This window comes from Bactrocera oleae, chromosome 2 (genome assembly GCF_042242935.1).
Source record: "Bactrocera oleae isolate idBacOlea1 chromosome 2, idBacOlea1, whole genome shotgun sequence".
Taxonomy (NCBI): Eukaryota; Metazoa; Arthropoda; class Insecta; order Diptera; family Tephritidae; genus Bactrocera; species Bactrocera oleae.
This window is the reverse complement of record NC_091536.1, coordinates 51,417,541-51,438,748: the sequence shown is the minus strand read 5'-3', so window position 1 is coordinate 51,438,748 and position 21,208 is coordinate 51,417,541. Positions and strand designations below refer to the sequence as shown.

Here is a 21,208-nt window from a genome sequence, read left to right as displayed (position 1 = left end):
ATAATCTAACTTTGAAAATTTTAAGGAAGAATATAAGCAAAGATTATTAGGTCGTTTAATGTGTAAGTGGGTTTAAAAATTTAAGAATTATTTAATTCAAAGGTGTAGAATTTGTAGACTACCACAAGTCTAAAAGAGATATGCTGATTTCGAGTAATTTCTAACAATGCAGATTGATTAAAATTTGTGAAATGGAAATCAGTTGGTATTTTTTGTTTTTTACATTAAAATTGGGAGTGATAACACTTAATGAAAACTGACACGATATACAATCATATATTGTGATTAATTATTTAATATGAAATAAAATTGTACGGTGATAACTTGTTATACTCTTTTATTTCACTTAGAAGATATATTAGATTATTAATCGAGATTCTACCAGGAAATAAAGGATTACCGATATTTAAGTCAAGTTTGGCTAGCTAATAAATTATCAGAATTATCAAAATGTTCAGAATGACGTGAATTCCGGTTATATGTCAGTTCGCCCATCTGTCCCTCCATTAAAACGACAACAACTGATACATAAGTTCTCTATCCATTTTCCATTGCAACATACAAAAAATACTGTCAACAGACCTCATTTCTTAAGTCTATAAAACATAAATTAGGTACAGGGGATCAGAATAGCCATATATAGTATATATATTGATTTTTGTTATTATACACTGAACGAAGTTTGTAACACCCAAAAAGAAACGTCGGAGACCCTATAAAGTGTATATACACATAAATGGTCAGCGTAACGTGCTGAGTCGATTTAGCCATGTTTGTCCGTTTGTATATACGCGAACTAATCGCTCAATTTTAAAGATATCGGTCTGAAATTTTGCACACGTCTTTTTCTCACTAAGAAGCTGTTTATTTGTCGGAACGTCCGATATGGACCACTATAGCATATAGCTGCCATACAAACTGAGCGATCGGAATCAAATTCTTGAACGAAATCTTTTGTATTTGTGAAGGGTATTATAGCTTCGGTGCAACCAAAGTTAACATTTTTTCTTGTTTTAGTATATTTTTGCTAATTACGAATATAGAGACAATTGCAGAAGTTATCTTAATATATTGGAAATATTTTTTGAGTATATTCTAGTTTAAAGCCACAAGTAAATGCAATCAGTACAGACTTGCTCCTCCAATATAACAAAAATAGCAATTTCCGACTTTCCAGTTTACTTTATATCTTATATATTAAACAATATGTACAAAATTTATTGAATACTATTGTGGCAGAAATTAAAGATGAATGAAATCTGCCAAGCTTTTGTCTAGCTCTCTTATGCCCAATAACATAGCCTCTGGCTCTCTGGGTGAATTATCTCCCATATATCCAATATTTTAAGTTTCAACCCTCTATATTAGTTTATATTATTGTATATCGCATATTTTTGTTAAAGTACAAGATATCTAAATAACTTTAAGCGAAAACATTTCGATTAGCATTATGTGACCCGTTAGTAAAAATAAGTGGTATTGGTATGTAACTTTCCTAAGCACTAACCAGGTGATATATAAATTATGTTAGTTAGGTCGATTTTAACAAAAATTACATAATATAATATAAGTTAGTGCGATACCAAACTTGATTAAAATCCATTTATAAATACAATGAATACTGAATTTGAAATAATAAGAAATATTTTTAACATTTAACAATTTTGCTAGCATTTAGCTAAATATTTACCCGCCTTTAATCCATGTGAATTGCAAACGTTTAAAATATAGGCAGTCATTTTTAGATGCTCGACTTCCAATAGACTTGTTTGGTTAGGAGCCAATCTTTAAATGCACATTTGCAACTTATTTGTAGTGTCCCAACATGTCGCACTAAGACTAACTGCTTTTTTGACCTAACACTAATTTATAACACCTAAATCTTATCGAGATAAATTGATCATCGAAAGTATTACATGTATGTATAAAAAGACCAGGATGAACAAACAAATTAATTTCACACGCCTTTAGTTCTTATGAATTGCAAGAGTATCAAGTAATCAGATTCGAACAATTTCAGCACTTCCTTACCTGTTAGTGATGCAACGAGAAGCGAAATTTCTTTGAATTAACTTGAAATAATTTAGTGAGTTACTAAAACCGAATTCAAATAATCGAGCAACTTGTGATTATGATTATAATTTATAATATAGCCTTCATAGCTATGGCCTTAATATTTAAAATTTAACAATTTCAAGTAAGCTTTTTAAATGACTAATCCGTTTAATACTTACAAAATTAAGGTTTTTTTTTGATATTAGAGCAATATTTAACCATTTTCTGTTAATGGAATACTTGAAGCATCTAGAAAATAAACTTAAAAAAATGATTTCAATTAACAAATAAAAGCACCCTCTCGTTCACTCAATCCTTAGGTTCTTCATATTTTCGTTTACTCTTTCAACATGATACTGTAGCTACATTCATGTGAACACATTTTCGTACATTTTGTTGGATACGTGTGGCAAGTTTGGGTGGTTTTCATGAAGTGAGTATCGTAGTTTTGGCCTGTGATGTTATTATGAAAGAACAACAGCTAGAGTTTAAATTAACCCCATATCAAACTATTCACCTTGCAGCTCTCTACAATCAAACTCCTGCGCATATAAAATCTATGCGTTTAATAGCATAAAAATACTACAAAAACCTTAGTGAAAATACAGCAGCAAAATGAAATGCGTAAATGCTTCTTTGACTTTTCCATAACTATTTCCGTTTTTCACTACCCACTGCCTTGCTGCACACGAGCATAGTGACTACGAATCTAAATTACTGCTGTGCAAGATAACACAATAATAGCAATAACAAAAACAAATCCGAAAATATAAAACAAAAGGAGAGTACAAAACATGACAGTGGAGAGTAACTCGAAATGGCTTTAGTGATTTCAATGGCCGCCGAAGAATAACAAACAAAAATTCTATATGGCCGGAATGTTGTGAGCGCTGTCTTTCTCTTGAGATGGGGATGGAAATACAACACTAGTCATGTGAGCGCGAACGAAAGAGCAAAGATCGAGCAGCTAAGAACTAGTAGGCAGATGATGGAAGAATTTTTAAGCATGGATGGCTGACATCAACTCAGAAGAAAAACAAAACATGGGAATGTGAATGTGTATAAATATGTAGAAACATGTGTATTTGTGGCTTTGAAAATATGCATATCATGCACCGTGTTGATAGGAATTCCATAAAGTAAAGCGTTAACTAAACAGTGGAGCATAAGTAAAAGCGTACTTGATTAAATAACTGGTTTATTAGTTAGTAACTATATGTAATTATTATTAAATACTCTAATAGTTTTACATTATTTTTAAGCGTAATAAAATTGAAGGTGACAAAAATATGTCCATACATTTAAATGAGGGTTGGGGCGGTCATTATAGTACATTATTATATTCATCATACACTTATAAATGGAATATAAACACAACATATTTGAGTAATAATAGTTACATAAAACAGTAGTTGTACATATGCATATGAATTACTTTAAATGTACCCCCACCTGTCTACCGCATATGTTTAAGTGCACTAGTGATTTAAATGCATTCAGTAATTCATATCTGCCTGATTAGCTGTAAAAATATATGAAACATACACTACACGCTTTCGATACTTCCACAATAATAATTAAATCCAGTCTACAGACATTCATATACTTTTTGAGAACAGATTCACAAATAATATGTTTACAAGTAAGACTGGAAGTTTCTAACCCTAATTTTAGCAGTGAACAGTTTAAAATGCATTCTTTTCCAACTGACTTTAGTGTTAATAATTTCTTTTACCTTAAAAAAACAATTAAATTAAACAAAATTAAATTCATCACAGGGTGTATGAAGATAGCCTGTCCTAAATAAAAAAGTTAATATGATGACAGTGTGGAATGCTTTTGTTCTATTTATAGTGTGCAAAAGTGTGTTAATATTTTCTTCTCCCTCTGTTCATTGGCATATAGCTACCGAATATCTAATTAGGTCGACCCATTTTCCTCTGCTGGCTATTTCAATAGTATTCTCAAAAATGTAAATAATTTAATTTAACTTAATTAGGCATCTCCAAGTCATAATTACTTGGAGCGAAATCCCACATTCAGCGTTAATATGACGCAAATACTTTTACCAAAGCAGTCGCTAATTTGCTTGTATATACAATACATAAGTAAATAGCTTTGTAAATAAACAATTTTTTTTATTTGAATAATAAATATGTTTTTGTTGTTGGAATATGCCGTCTAAATATACAATACTGTCACATAGGTTATAACGAAAACGATGGTTCCATGCAACATGCCTATCTATTATCATTTGGTAATATTGGCATTTATCCATTTTAAAATTAACTGAACAAAGGCGGTCAGAATATTCGGCATGTAGGAACATCCTAATTTTAGTAAGACACCTGTTATTTATGATTTTGTTAGATATATAAAATCTAGTATTGTAGAAGATATACATAAATCTATTTTACCCTTCGGATAAATGATTGTCAAATACAAAAAGTAAAACCAGCATCGTTACATGGGAGTGGCAATGTTTCGAATATGCCCAATCTCTTCAAATTTCATCAACTTATAGAGAAATGGACAATCATAAATCACTTCGTTATCGCTATTCTGAATAGTTTTATATACATTCCTAAATGTAACTCGATTATTTGAAGCTATTTCAAGAAACTATATGCGAAAAAACTATGATACTTTCTGTGCGATGTATTGCAAATGAATATAAAATGATATCATAATTGAAAAGCGTATGAGAATTAACTCTTAAGAGAATTATTATAATGAATTTTAAACAAGTAATAGATATATTGATGTATTATTGAATTATGTATATAATTAACAAAACAAATTAATAGTGTTATCAATCAATAATCACTTTTACTTTTTTTCTACTTAGAGAAAAGAGAAATGGAAGCAAAAGCTATATCAAAACAGTAAATTTGTACTATACAAAAATAAAATTAACTTCGGCTGCACCGAAGCTATAGTACCTTTCACTGGTGCATGTTTTATGGCATAAAATGCTATAAAAATATCTTTATCTTGTTTTTGATCGGTCAGATTAATTGACAGCTATATGCTATAGTAGTCCAATCTGCACAATATGTTCGGATATTGTCGCACTACCTGAGATAATAGTCTGTAGCAAACTTCATGATGATAGCTTTTCAAATAGAAAATTTGTCCATCCAAGATTTTGAGTTTAATCGATCAGTTTATAGGGCAGCTATATTCCATAGCTGTCGGCGGTTTCGACAAATGAAAAGTACCTGTGCAAAATTTCTAGTTGATATCTCAATAACTGAGGAATTATTTCCGTCTGTGTATGGGCAGACGAACCGACAGACGGACATGGCTAAATCGACTCAGCTTCTCACGCTGATCATTTATATATACACTTTATAGAGTATCTGACGTGTTCTTTGAGTGTTACAAGCATCGTTCCAAACTTAATATACCCTGTTCAGGGTATATAAATAACGATTTAAAATCTAAAACTATATAAATCGCCACTTAAATTAAAATATGTTATAGAAATTCTGGGATAATTTTTATTAAATACTATCTATCATTTAAATGCTTTTGTATTTCGGTTGAATAAAGAAATTGTAGAATAATTATATAAGAATATAACGTGCATTCTCAAAGTCTTAAAAAATAAAGAAGAAAACTCGGTAGTACACGCTTATTTAAACAAAAATTTCATGTAACATTGTCTACCCTAATGAATCCTGCCGCACGTCACGTGCCAAGCAAACAAATATCTAACTTAACCAATAAAATTATCCAAAGTTTAGTTGACAGGATATATTCGAATGGGGTTACAATACCCCCCTTAACATTTATTAAATAAATTTAGAGAGGAAGGCAACACTAAATCCATTATATTATTCTACATTGAGTCTCATCATACAACAACGAACCAATGCTGCAGATTTCGGTTTAAATTAAACTTCAGAACATCTTGTTATCTTTGGATATGGTAACTTGTACAAAATATTGTATTGCCTTCTCACACGGAATAGTACTCTCAATTTATTCTATTGCAATGGGACAATACCAAAACACATTTAACTTATGTACGAACATATTCTCCGGTTTTTCTTAAAATACAGTAAACTATGACCGTTAGACTTATATCTCAAAACGACTGCGACGCAATCAATTTTTGAAATCAAATGAATGGATCAGGTGAAATGTCAGTGCGTGTTGTTTCATATTAGGATGAATCAAACCAAAATTGATATATATTCAAATCACACAACTTGTTCTCCTTATGTTCTCACTACATGTAGCATTTCGTTTTGTTCAGCAATCGACTGATTGTTACACCTAAAACTAACATGCCTATCTGAATTGCATCCTGGTACTACACTTTTGTAACAAGCTAAAGCGGACTATAGCTACGTTCTTTTCCCATGTAACTCTTTTACATTTGGAGTTTCATCAGATTCACTTTGCATCAAGCATCAATGCCGATATCGGAATAAAAGTTTGCACTTAGAATGATTCTGATATATGGATGATATTTTATTTAAAAATAGTAAAAATCGGTTCATATCATTGTGTATGTAATAATATCTTATATCTATGGTGATAAAAAACCGAACAGTTTAAAAACTATTGTTGATTGCATACTCGAAAAGTAAACTTAATTAATAATAATAATTTATTAGGCCCTTATAAATAAATCGATAAATATAAAATACTTACGTATTTCCGAAATTATCTTGAGCCGCTTTCTAGTTTATATTTCAGTCACTGGAAAGGTAAGAATATAAATTAAACTTATATCAAAAATAAGGTTATTAATACAATTAAAGAATAAAATTATGTACATATGATTGGAGGTATCCTCCTATTTGTGTTTCACTCCACTTCGGACAAATTTCTATAAATCCTACTCTGACTAAACTATAACAAACTTTGTATAATCATGCATATATAAACATAAACATTTTACACCAAAACTTTCAAGCCTAACTATTTAATATATTCGTTATCATTTTAGTGTACGAGAATATGCTGGTAGATCCAATTATATAACGCTTATTCCCTACTCATTATTACCATTTCACGTTGATACAATTCTAAGATTTCATCTTATTCAATATTACTTACTTATCCAATAAACGTAATAAAAAACTATAATACAACTTTGTCCATTATCCATTCCATTGTTAGTCTAGTATAAAAAATGTTTATGTAATGTTTCAGTATTTGTAAAATATAAATTTTATCAAATCTTTTTTTTTTGAGAACTAATGCTTTCCGCCATTGACTTTTATTTTATTCCTTACACAAAAAACATATAATTAAGTTCAAATTTCGCTTATTTAATAATACAATTACCGAATGGATGATTTCCAACCAATGATCTTAAATTTAATGGATTTGAATTAAGTAAGGGTTTTATGTAAACGGTTAAAAAATTATTTTAGATAATTATAGCTTTGGTTAAAAAAACCAAAATATAGTGTTGTGAACGTACTTACTAATTTTGCAATAACGAAATTTAAAAAAAATATATAAATATAGAAGTCCTAAGTTCGGGTGCCGCTGAACGTTATATATTGTCACAATTTATAAGAACGATAGGCGTGGAGATAAACATGATGGATAAGAATTAATCATTCATTATTAAATGAAATTGTGAATCAATAAAATATCTTACAATTTACCGCTAAAATCATATGAAATCAATATGTAAGATATATGGTACCTAGTGGAGGTATTGAACTGATTTTATTAATTTTTAATACGAAGGCATATTATTTTCAAAATATATGCTACAATACATAGTTTTGTTCTAATACTAACAGGATGTGGGGCTATGATGATTATCTTTAAAAGCTTATTGATATCCTCATTTCACTACTGTGTAAGTTTTTAGTGTATTGAGATCCCATAAAATACTACTTTATGTAGCTTTTCAACATTGAGACATTACAAAATATAGATTTAGGAGAAATCGTTTTGAAGCTAGTGACAGAAAATTTTTAATTCGCTATTTTAGCTAATTTATAATGTTAATAAAACATTTGATGTAAGTAAGCCACAATTTTTAAGTAATTCTAAGACAAATTTTACTTAGCCCATTTACATAAATATAGGTAAATATTCTTAATTTTTATAGTCCCTACCTCGAATATTTATGCAGCAGTGAAATATCGAAACATTAGAAAAATAAAGGAAATAACCGCTAAGGAGATGTGATTACAATCTTGCCCGCATCAATATTCACAGTAACAACGTTGTAAATCCTGGCATCATATCTAAATTTTGTATAATAACATGGCTACTGTTACCACGTACAAAGCATGGTACATACTTACACTTCTACTACTTACATACATATGTATAGTATTGGCACACACGTTTTATAATTTTGCTCCTTCGGCTCACAAATTATTATTTGTGTGTCCACTGCGGGTCGTTAAAGGGAAATACAAAAAAACAGAAACACGCTTGAGACATCAAATATTTTGTTCAACCAACTTTATAAAACTGCAATATACACACATCTATTTATCGCATATGTATATATACAAGTATTTATATACGTATGTATATATTAGTCATATTCATTCATATGTGTAGAAGGAACTCTTGTTAGTATAAATGCGAATTATTTATTGGTGTCCCGCAACATGGGAAAGTACTTTGCAAAGTATAGAAAAACAATGGTTCCAGAAATTATGTTAATAATTTACAAACATCTGTACATAAAAATGTATGTATGTAAGAAAAGTAGCTAAATAATTGAAATGAGGAGTGAGGTGATAGAAGGATATAGAAAAATACACTGTTGCAGCAATCTTAAATCTTCAAGCCTGTGTGTTCATAGTGGCGCGTGCTGTGGGAATTTTTTATGTAATTACATTTAACAAAGCGCTTACCCTAACAAAACCTATTTGAAATATTTTCAGAAAAGCGACGCCGGAATAATATTCAATATTTATATTTAGTCGTTAATTTGGCTCAATTAAACATCAAATTGAAATTTAAATCAAATTTAAGTTTGTATTTAAACGTAAAACCCTTTTGTATTGAGATACAAGTGGATGTGATAAATGTTAAAACAAAACACACATGACAAATACTGAATATGCTTGTTAACCTAATCTCAGAAGTATTGTAAATGCAAAATTTACAGAATTCAAATTGCGTCATATGAGAATCAGACTACTACATATGTTAATTTTATACTCGCAACATGTGGCAACGCAGTATAATATTTTTTGTTCCCTAATGGTTGTTTGTAACACTTAGAATTAATCGATGTTAATATACGTGTATAGTATATACACATATAAATTATTAGGATGACGAGACAAGTCTGTCCGAACAAGGGATAACTTGAGTAAATATCAAGATATCCTGATGATATTGGTACTGGTGGTCATCGGTACCCAAGAAATTGCAGATGGGGGGCATCAAACCACGGCGAAACCCATAAAATGGCCTTAATTGCTGGAATTTGGTGCAGGACATAGAAGTGTAACGGGTATTTGGATGTAACCGAACATTTTATATTACTGCAACTTGCACGGGCCAAAGCCGGGGAAATACCTTCAGGTGTTGGCAAAACTTTATATTAAGAAATGTAGCAAAAAGGTTCAAATTCTTTGTACGTCGAAATGGTGAATGAACAATCAAATTTTGGTATCATATTAATTGTTTTGAAGGTCATAGACTCATTTAGTTTATTTACATATATATTTTTACTTCCTGTCAGCAAAAATTACAGCAAAATTATTTGGGGACAAAGAAATGGAAGGACTGATTGTATTAAATTTGCCATTGCTCAGTTATACTTGAGAACTTATTTTAAAGCAATAAATAAATAAATATAAACATATATATGGAGTAAAGTCAGCTGGACGTTTCACAATCGTGAATATCCGTTGTATGGGTACTAAGGCAAGTTATCTCCCGATTTGAGCTATATGTTAACGGGAAGTTCGGAAATCTTTATATTAGATGTATGGAGCAAAGGGAAGTATTAATCCGATTCATCCTTTTTTTAACACGAGGGTATATTATTATTAAAAAACATTTTCCCCAAAATTCAATTAAATTTGGTATTTTATTCCTATATTACAACATATTTCATATACTCACTAGGAAAAGGGTTTGAATTTTTTATGTAAACTTTTAACATTCCAGTATACTAAAGAACATAAAGTTTGCTAGAGTAACGAAAATCACTTTAAAAATGTAATATTTGGAAGCTGGGTATTTGAAGAACCATATCACGCATTCTCAGCGTTTAACTATACAACTATACTTGTAATGTGTATATCGAGTTTTATATGTTCTTTTAATGCTTCTGTATGACATATTACATATTAAGAAATATACTCGTATATGGTATAAAGCCAACATTTATTTTTTGACACAAGTACATATTATTATCAGAACAAAAATATTTCTCAATATTAATAATACGTCGCACAGATTGATTGGAATTTTCGGTTAAAAGTCAGTTATAGACATACAGAGATCATTTTTAAACATGAGATAGCATGCCTTAATAGCACTATTTGTGCAAAGTTTTTTTTGATACCATCGCCTCTCGTTTTATACATAGGCATATTGTAAAGTGAAGACATTTTATAGAATTTCTGTTAGAATTGTGATAAAAAGTATGCGTGTTGTCTATGATATTATGAGGCCCTTCTTTATTATGTAGAATGTTTTTTTATGAGTTATCGCACTTTGAGTAGTTATCAACATGTCCGTCTTCACATTGGATTGGGCGTAAAAGATTTCAACTAAGCAAGTTTCGCTTCGTTGTCCCGCACCAAATTCTAGTTTTGTGTCTTAATTTTTGGCTTAGTTATAGACCTTTATAATTTTTCGCTTAACGGCAATTTATGGGTGTCGTAATGGTTTGATTCCCCAAAAAGATCAAAACTTGTTTCTTCATACTGATCATTTATATTTACATAATTCCGTTTTTATCTCGATTAGTTTTAGAAGTTATAAACAACCGTTGGGTGAACAAAAATGTTATACTACCAATATACTAACAATTAATTTAAAAACAAAGTTTGAAGTGACTTCAATAATTTGTAGATATTTTTTTTAAAAGTATATATTTGAAACAGATTTAGCCGAATAGAAAGAATAAATTTGATGAAATTAGTGGTGAACTCACTTAGTCCTGGACAATAACTCTATTTTTTTAAATTTATAATTCATATATTATATATACTTAGATTATATATACTTAATTTAAACGTGGGCACCTATTTTTTTCGGTTACTAAGGTTTTTTATTTTCATTGAACCTTGTCGATGTATTTCTATTTGTAGTTTTGGGCAGTAACGAACCTGAATCACATAGTCAAACATGCATGTAAGTATTTTTACGTCGAAAAATTATTTTGAACTCTTTTTCATTGGATCTCAATACAGGTTCCTGACAGGACAAGTTTTTACATATGTACTGCACGAAGGCTTTACTATTCCTCTTGTGTTAAGAACAATCAAGTAATTCGTAGTCTATTCTTTGTCTCTATACTTGTACATCTTCTGCAAGTGCCGAGTTTATATACATATGTGTCCGTTGGTGGCCTGCAGTAAAAATAGTGATAAATAAATTGTGAGCAATAAATATTATATTTTATTCGTGGCCTAACTGCATCATATTTGAGTTGTAAACGCTTCACGTGTATACTCGTATTCTTTCTGATTATTATACGAAAATGCTACACACCATTTATTAATTACGTTTTGCTCTCGAATCAATGCCATGCGCCTACCTCGCAAATAAATTGAATACATTATAGATTTAATGGGACTATTTACTTTTATTTTTTAATTATTATATACTTTACTCATTTTTAATGCAGAGATCTGCTTACCCATTCATTGGTTGCATACCAGCAGTTGATTGCTATATAGGAGGTATCATCTTATTGTGTATCTAAATACTACACAAATATATTGTAATATAACCGAATTTTTATTGTAAGCCTATATTCGATAAACATATATTAAGAATCGATATACTTTTTAACAATCTGAAACTGAAAGCATTAAGCTGACTTTAGTGCAACTTTGGCTTATATTTAGGACACCAATGACTGTGGCACTTTTCTGTGATCCAGTAGCATAAATATTTACATTTGCCCTTTGCATGTGGCAAGAAAGCGTAAATTTTCACATTAACCCTTTTTTAGAACCGAATATAATACAAGAATACAAAAACAAATCTAATTTTCGTTAAAAGGTTATTCAAATTTATATATGAAAAAGAGTGAAACTAAGTGAAACTGAAAATGTGTAGTGGCTAAATTGTTTATACTTTAGTTTTTTAAGACTTTTAAACATGTTCAAACAATGTTGGAACACAAGACAATGCCCGGAATTGGTAGCTATATTAGTAAATTCATTGCAAAATGCTAACTTCGGTTGCACCGAAGCTATAATACCTTTCAAACTACAAAGGTTCATTACGAGAACTGGATTCCGGTCGTTCAATTTGTATGGTAGCTATATGATATAGTGATCTGATCTGAACAATTTCTTCGGAGAATACATGGTTGCCTTTAACGATAACTCCCGCTTAATCTCGTAACAGATACCTCGTCAAATAGAAAAATTTTCCATGCAAGCACTTTATTCCGATCGTTCGGTTAATATGGCAGCTATACGCTTTAGTCATTTAATCTATACAATTTCATCGGAGATTGCATTATTGCCTTAAATAATATCTTATACCAAATTTCGTGAAGATATATCGTCAAATGAAAGAGTTTTCAATACAAGCACTTGATTTCGATCGTTCAGTTAATATAGCAGCTATATGATATAGGGATCTGATCTGAGCAATTTCTTCGAAGAATACATTGTTGCCGTAAAAAATAACTCATGTTAAATTTCGTGAAGATATTACGTAAAATAAAAAAAGCTTCCCATACAAGCACTTGATTCAAATTGTTTAGTTTGTATGGCAGCTATATGGACAGGTGAAAATTTTCAGAACGATAGCTTAATAACTGAGGGACTAGTTCGTATATAAACAGACAGACGGACCTGGCTAAATCAACTAAGCTTATCATGCTGATCATTTATGTATATATTTTATAGGGCCTCCGACGTTTCCTTCTGGGTGTTACAAACTTCGTGGTAAACTTAATATACCCTGTTCAGAATATAAAAAGTACCAGATAGAAGCAAACTTAAGAAAGCTGTGAAGGCGTAAAGATAGAATGTAAAAATTAATGAAACTTGTTAGACAAATAGCTAATCTGAAAAGCAATTTAACAGTCTGATATCCCTGTTCAACGGAATTGAAAAAATTGAATTATTCACAAATCGTAAAATATCTAATGCAGGTATGTGAACTATTGAATGAATCCTTTACCTTATGCTGAAACTTATAGTCTTAAAAATTATTGTGTGTACCCTCGCTTTCTCGCGCATTGCATTCTCTGTTTATAGTGCACTGCATTAGTTTTAGGAATAAAGCATTTTTTTTGTTTCAGGACACAAATTAGATTCGCTTCATTTAATAAACCAAAAATATACGGAAAATTTACTTTTTAAAATGTATGCCAAAGGAACTTGTCTTTTACTGTTAATACGGACCATGGCGATACATTTCCTCAGCAGGGAAGAACCCATGTAGTGCGTGAAAAAGTGAAAGTGAAATACCAAAAAAGAATATTAAAAAAAAGAAACAAAACATAGTTCGCAGTTTGAGAGATATGTGTTTATACATGAGTACTACACTTTCCCACTTCTGTAGTATAGCATATATGATTCATACTTGAGTTTGTATGCATATTTGTGTATAAGATATATGCAAACGTTTACCTAAGAGCTTGCTTGAACAATATGTCTGACAGTAATTAAATCACTATAACTCCAAGCATACAACGAAACCAAAAAATCGATCACTTGTATATTGCTTTCATATACTATTAATATTCGGATAGGGTGTTTATGTTAAGCCACATGTGCATGTATAATCAGAACATAACACTGTTTACACAGGTAGTTACCAAGCCAAATTCAAAACTTTAAATTTTCGTTTACTTTGACATCATTGGCGGTAAAACACGCTTGGATAATTGCTTTGCTGTACCGCAATATAGAGATATGTTTGATCAGCTCAAGTAGTTTGATAAGATATCACATATGGACTGACTGCAAATTCTTATATGATTTAAGTCCGTACATCTACTTTAAGGAGTCACATCCGACTGAGACATATACGTGAAAAAATGTATACCTAAGTTCATTCAACCAGAATATTGTATAAAGCAGATAAGCAAAATAATAAATTTATAAAGCGTAGGACTACTATCTACCCATTGGTAGCCAAATACACTGTGCAAAGTTTAGAACTTTAAACTGGTTTGTCTTATATTACAATTTATATATTCACTGTACTTATATTGAAATATGAATATAGTTATATCTATTGTGAAGAATGCGTTAATCGAAAAGTGCGTTTTTTTAATAAAACCAATAAAAGTTCCTTTGTTATAATTTTAGTTGTAGTAAAACAATTTTGCATAATAACAAAAAAGTTGTTAAATACACAATGTATAAGTATGTTATTCCATATATATTTGTTTACTAAAATTAATAAATTAAATAAAGTTGTCTATGTGTTTGTTTTTAATTTTTTTCTCACAATGTTCCATTTCACATGTAAATTTATTCTTGCCACTTAACTTTCGTTTTTGTTAGTCTCCGAAGCTCTGGTGTGTTGATTCGGATCACATTGTATTGGATGCCTTTTGTGGCTGCAACGAAATGCCAACGACACTATAATGGCCATGCATCCCAACAGAGTCTCTTCTTTTTGTGAATATATATTATATACGTTATTGGCCCATTTAAATAAATATAAGCCCACAATATATGTGTAGAGAAGTCTACTTACGAGAAAATGGCCATATATTATATATGAAGTCTGTAATCAAGGTCTAAGTTTGAGTGACAGAGATCATTAAATACTATAATACAAAATTTTAAACGTTTAACCAAAATTCACAGGTAAGGAACAGCTACATTAAGGCACGACTCTTCAAATTCGGTATATGGTAGCTAAATATACTAATTTATTAGTTATGTAAAGTTATGAAATGAAAGAAATTGGCGCTCTATGGGAACTAGGATTGGTTTGATTATATTATTATAACTTGTGTAAGGACTAAATTTTGAGTTGTACGTAGTGTATAAATTTGAACCTAAAAAAGCTGGCTGACTCATACGAAAGGCCCTAATTATATGATTATTGAGAAAGTTTTAAATAATACCCTTATATGTGAGTTGGAATAAACTATATACAAATTTTCTCCATCGTGCCATAAGGTAGCGCTGTATGCGTTGTTAAGCTAAATTACTAGCTTATGAGATACATAGATAAACTTTCTAGAAGGTGTAGACATGTTCACATTTCAAGTAATTTTAAACCATACATGCCACTCCTCTTAGTAACTAATTGCACAGCTTTTAGGAAGTCGGGTGAACAGGAAAACATCGCAAAAGAAATTCATTTTTTTTCTGATTATGCTTATAATTGTAGTATTTTATTCTTTACTGTTATGTACGTGAAAACCTGCTTTTATGCTTTGTACAATATGTTGCGAGAATATTAAAAATCTATCCGTGAAGTGTGCAGCTTGCGGTTTTGCGTACATAGTTAATCATATAGATTTGAAAGCGGCCGTCAAAGCTGAGTCAAGCTGAACAAATCCGTCAGTCTACCGGCACATTAGTTGTCTTTATAGAAGATATACGGACATGAACGATTCATCTAATATATTATATACATTTCTTGCATATACGTTTTCGTAATGTTATTGTGTAACAGAATTTTACTTTGCACTCACTTTCTTAATTATATTTTACCATTTTAAATTCGCCAAACCTTTTTATGTAGTAAAAGTTTATTTGTCTAATTGCGTTTAACAGAAACAAAGAAATTGTAGCGATTCAAAGGGATACAATTAGTAACGATCAAATATTTCAATCCGAAATAGTTCAGCCCAGAAAGCTCAGCAAAAATATATATCAGTGATGTATATGAAAAGCATATATTTTATATTCTATTGGTTTTAGACACAAATTATAATAATATCGGCTGAAACCGAATATATGATATTCTAGCAATTTTCAAGGCTCGAAGTCAGTTTCCGGTGTTATAATAAAAAAATGTTGAGTAAGTGATATAATTTAAAAATATATGTGATATAAATTCAATAAAAAAATTTTCATATTAAGCTTTAAACTTAAATTTCCTTAATAAAATATGTCCACTTAATTTCATAAAAATGTCACAAACAATAGTCATATAATCAGCTGGAACGTCGGACATTTCTGTATTGGGTATATTGCAGCTAAAGGAAGGCCTGGATGTATTGTATTAACTTTAGATGTTACTCAAGTACTGTGGTTTGCTAGAGGTAGTATTGAGTTTATATCCATTTACAAGCTACTTCATCATCAGACTCGTTTGGGTGACTGGTCATACGGTATCGCTGGCGACTACAAAACCGATGAGCTAACCAGGGGGAGCACCAGTGCCCCGCTCAAATCGGAATAGGACCGAGTTGGATCTCCATTGGCGTCTTGTGTTCTAGCACTGCATGCGTTGGTCGAAGACCAGCTCTTATGTGATTGCGGGATCCTTTTGACTTAGAGTAGAACGCAGGAGATCTACTGACGTTGTTGCTTAATTTTTCAACCTTTGGACGATTGAGCCTGAAACATCTCGGTAGTCTAACTTTCGGCAACCCAGAAGACATAGCTAAAACTGACATTAGCCGTCTCAACAAATTTGTTATAAGCTCAAAGACCTTGTCGATTTGTAAGGGTTTTATGATCCAATATATAGAAGCTTTTAGATACTACAACGAGTGGGCGTTCTAAGTAGTGAGGTCCTTGTTAGAATAAACCAAATTCAAATTTTAATTACCGTGATACACAAACACCAGTTTAAAACACTCTCTGATTTTCAATACGATAACTCGCATATTGACCGATATGTACGGTATAAAGTCAAAGTTAAGTTTGTATATGTGGTAATATTGGTAAGATACTATCCTCTGGCATCAAAACATATTATTACCAGAAAAAAAGTTCTCTGAGTTTCATTAAAATACCTGATAGATTGGCCGATATATATGGTATATAACGGAAGTTTAAAAATCTTTACAATAAGTATTTAAGGGCTAGCGAAAGTATAGACCCGATTTTAACTATGTTTCACATAAGGACACATTATTACCATGAAAAGATTCTCTCTTAATATCATTAATATATCTCACAGATAAAACGACATTTGACAGTGGAGTTCACATATTTGCTCTCTGAGGCCTTGTGGTCCGATTTCAACAATTTTTTGACTATTTCAGTTTCAGTTCCACAATATTTATTCTTGAAATCAACTAATCTATATATTTCATGCAGCGCTAAACCATATTAGGAAACATACCCACTTAATTTCATAAAAATATCTCACATTTTTACTAATATAAAAGGTCTAAAGTTCGCTGGAAAGTTCGAAGTCAGTATTCTCGAGTTTTTGCCCTTAAACCATATTATTTTCAATTTTGCTGAGATGTCTTAAAAATTTATCAACATATAAAGTACAAAACCAACCAGAAGTGGGATATATTAATATAATTATTACACTAAGTCAGTATATGACCAATAATATAAGTTAATAAGATATGTTACCAATGTGTAAAATAAATGTTGTATTTTTCGAAAAAATTTTTAATATAAAGTTTTGCCGAAACCTGATATTATAGCGCTAGCATTGATCCCTACCAATTGCGAGTGTATTACTTATAAACATTCAGTTACATCAGAATTAATCTTCCTTACTTGTTTGATTTCCGTTGGCTTCCGTTTTTCATTTGGATTTAATTTTAAAAAACTTCAGATGTAGGAAGTGTATGTGAAATAAAACATATACGAATAATATGTGTTTATTATTAATCCCGCGTATTTATAGTGGCATCTGAAGTCGCAATAGTAAAACCCTCAGCTTCTCCAACATCTCACGAATAACAACACATTCCACTGGCTGACATAAAGGTGAGGCGCTATATGCGAAGCAATGTCTATATCGTTTTGTGCGTGCTTATTAAAACATTAATAGCAAATAAAATTAGGGGATTTGTGACGAATTAACACTTTAATTAAGAATATTTATTAGTTCACTTTTTATACACAAACTGAAGAACTGAAGAGCAACTATATAAAATCATTATATTATATTATTGATATTTTTAACATCAAAAAGCAGAACAAAAACCATAACAAAATTATTAAAAGCACGGTGGCTCGATCAAAATTAATTACAATCTAACCAACATAATAAACCTGAACTGAAGATGATGAAATAACACGGAATGAATTTCACCCCGTCAATTGATTTGAAATGCAAATTATATCAATCGACACGGCCCGATAGTTTGTTTAACATACATATTTTTTTTCATATGTATATTAAGTCTGGACAGATCTCAAAAACTCGCAAAAACACTCGCACATGCAAATAAACAATAGTAAAAAAGTATATGAACATACGTATATACATACGTTAATATAAATATAAATAAATACAAATGACACTTCCCTGCAGGAAATCAGCAACAAACTTGTCTAAAACTAAAATTATGGTACATACGCTGTAGACTTTGTAATTAAAAATTTAAATAAACAGGATTTCATTTACAAATCTACCCCAAGTTATGTTTGAACAAGGATTCTACACCCATTCAAATTTAATGTTGTCAATCTAAACATTAAAGGCTTATCACATTCTCGAAATCCGTTTCCACAATTCATCGACGAAATCATTCTATATATATTAACGGGTATACGAATATCGATATTGTACAAATTTTTAAGGATGAATTTAATTTAGATTTTTTTCATTTGCAATAAAATAAAAAATGTAGAACTGATCTAATTCGAATATCTTAGCCTTTAGCCTTAATTATTTTCCATCTGGTCAACGAGGCTCTAACATTGAATACTGTTTAATTTTTGTGTGCCAAAAATTGAAACAACTCACTATTATCTTTTAGCCGGAATGTGAAAGCAGCTACGCATAATGCGTAATACACCCCAATATATTATGGAAAAAAGTACAACTTAATTAAATTCTATTTATAAATGCATTTGGAGGGAAGAGTTGATGAGATAATATGAAATGGTAATAAAAGGTTTGCATAGTAAACAATTCACTGTAAGCAGATATAATGCATTTATACGATGTGAACAAACAAATTAATGAAAGTAACTGCCTTTCGATAACAAAATTCTTACCTAATTCCACTTTACTACTGTATTTAAAATATTACTGTTATACAAAATATTAGCTGTTTTCAGAAAATAATATTATTATATAGGTAAAAAGAATTTTGCTTTTATTACACGAAAGCTTTACTTTTTAAATTCTTTTACTCGTTCAAATATATCACTTTTAAGTTAAGGTAGGATTTGGGGTTCAAAATTAAATAAAAAGAACCAACCGCATAATTTGCAAGGTTGACATCTCCCGACCGAAGCTATAAATAAAATCGATAAAAAAAACAGCTTGTAGATATCCACGAAGTAGACATCTTCATAACAGCAACTGTGAGCAAAATTAATTTTAGCTTTTAAAGCTTACAAGTTTATCAATTTTTTTCTCTTCCCTCATTAGCATTAATTTTTGGGTTTAATCGAAACTATTTAGTATATATATATATATATATATATATGCCGGAAAATTACTATTCAAGAAAATGAACAATTCAGATCATATAAAATATGGAATAAGTTCATATTGCAATCGAAAACATGTATATCGTATATGTTCATGCAATCAACATACATAAATGCAGTGACTCCTGCTGATCTGCTATTGCAGTTGAATAAACTCATTGGCAATTGGCATGATGAAGCTACCAGACATTCTTTTTGTATTGCTGACCAAACTAATTAATAAACCACAGCACAGATGGTGGTGCCCAGTGCCACAAATCATATTCGCAATACTCGTAAATGAGAAAATCAAATGACAAGCAGATGATGTTGATTGCCAGAGACGACGCGATCGATTGGCTATAAGTTAAATTGACGATAGATGCATTTTAAGCCATTTGAAATTCTTGTACAGTGTACACAAAATTCGTCAAATTTTTTTCTCATATTTTTCTTTATAGTTCAAAAATCATAATATCAAGTTCCGACTTTTGATATAAATCACAAAAAACATCCTCCGAAATGAAAATAGAATTCGTATCTGCGTAAATTATATTTGAATATAATATGTATATAAGTACAAAAACATGTATGTAATAGGGAAGAAATTATTTTTCGTATAAGTGTAGATTTTTTAATTGTGTAGTATTTTGAAGAATTTGTTGTCTGTCTATGTACATAATTCTTTACATGTTACATTTTTATTAACATTCAAAGTTCTTGTAAACAAATTTATTTATTTCCCAATCGAGTTTATATTAAGATAAGCCTATGATTAATTTAGTTAAAAAGGCCCTGATTACTCCCAGACAAAATACTATTCATTAAAAATCTCTGTGGAAGAGGTGATAAGTATTAGCGTAAAGCTTTTATTACTCAACTCGTTTATTTCATTTTCTAAGTTGCCGCATATTCGAAATGTACCAAATATAGTTGCAATGAGGTATTGTCAAAAGACATGCGAACCCTTATAAAGTTACAACCATAACTTTAACTTCACTGATTAAAGTAATAGTTCAGAAAATTATGCAAGATGTCAACCACAGCAATTGATTCTCATTTGTAAAATAGGTAACAAACACTTTGTTAATAATGAGAGGAACGAGTGAGTATATCTTCGGGTCGGCTTTAGTTTAGCATCCCACGATTTTAGGGTTAAGAGGGGAATGGTTGGATAGAGGAGATTCTCCTGATCACGAATGTATATAATTATTGCCGCCGGAAACTTATAGTTTTCCAGATATTTGCATTTTAAGTTGAATATTTCACAAATTTATTTTACAATTTCTCGATTTATGGTTAACTTCTCTTTTATATTATGTACTTATTATACACTAACACTTCACTTAAATGTTTCTACATAATTATTTTATATTAAATATTTAAGTATTTGCTTTAAATAAGCATTTAATTTTTACACAATTTTCGTTATATGAACAATAACAAATGGGGTCCATGTTGACAGCTAACAA

At 30.5% G+C, this 21,208-nt stretch overlaps 1 long non-coding RNA gene across 3 annotated transcripts in view; it reads right to left on the bottom strand.

The window, feature by feature from the left end:
* The window catches only part of LOC138859019 (uncharacterized), a 209,338-nt gene that overhangs the window by 110,185 nt on the left and 77,945 nt on the right, over positions 1-21,208 (bottom strand). For all 3 annotated transcript variants that reach the window (XR_011398057.1, XR_011398055.1, XR_011398056.1), the window contains exon 2: positions 6,721-6,768. This is a non-coding gene — a long non-coding RNA (uncharacterized lncRNA). The remainder of the gene's footprint in view (positions 1-6,720; positions 6,769-21,208) is intronic.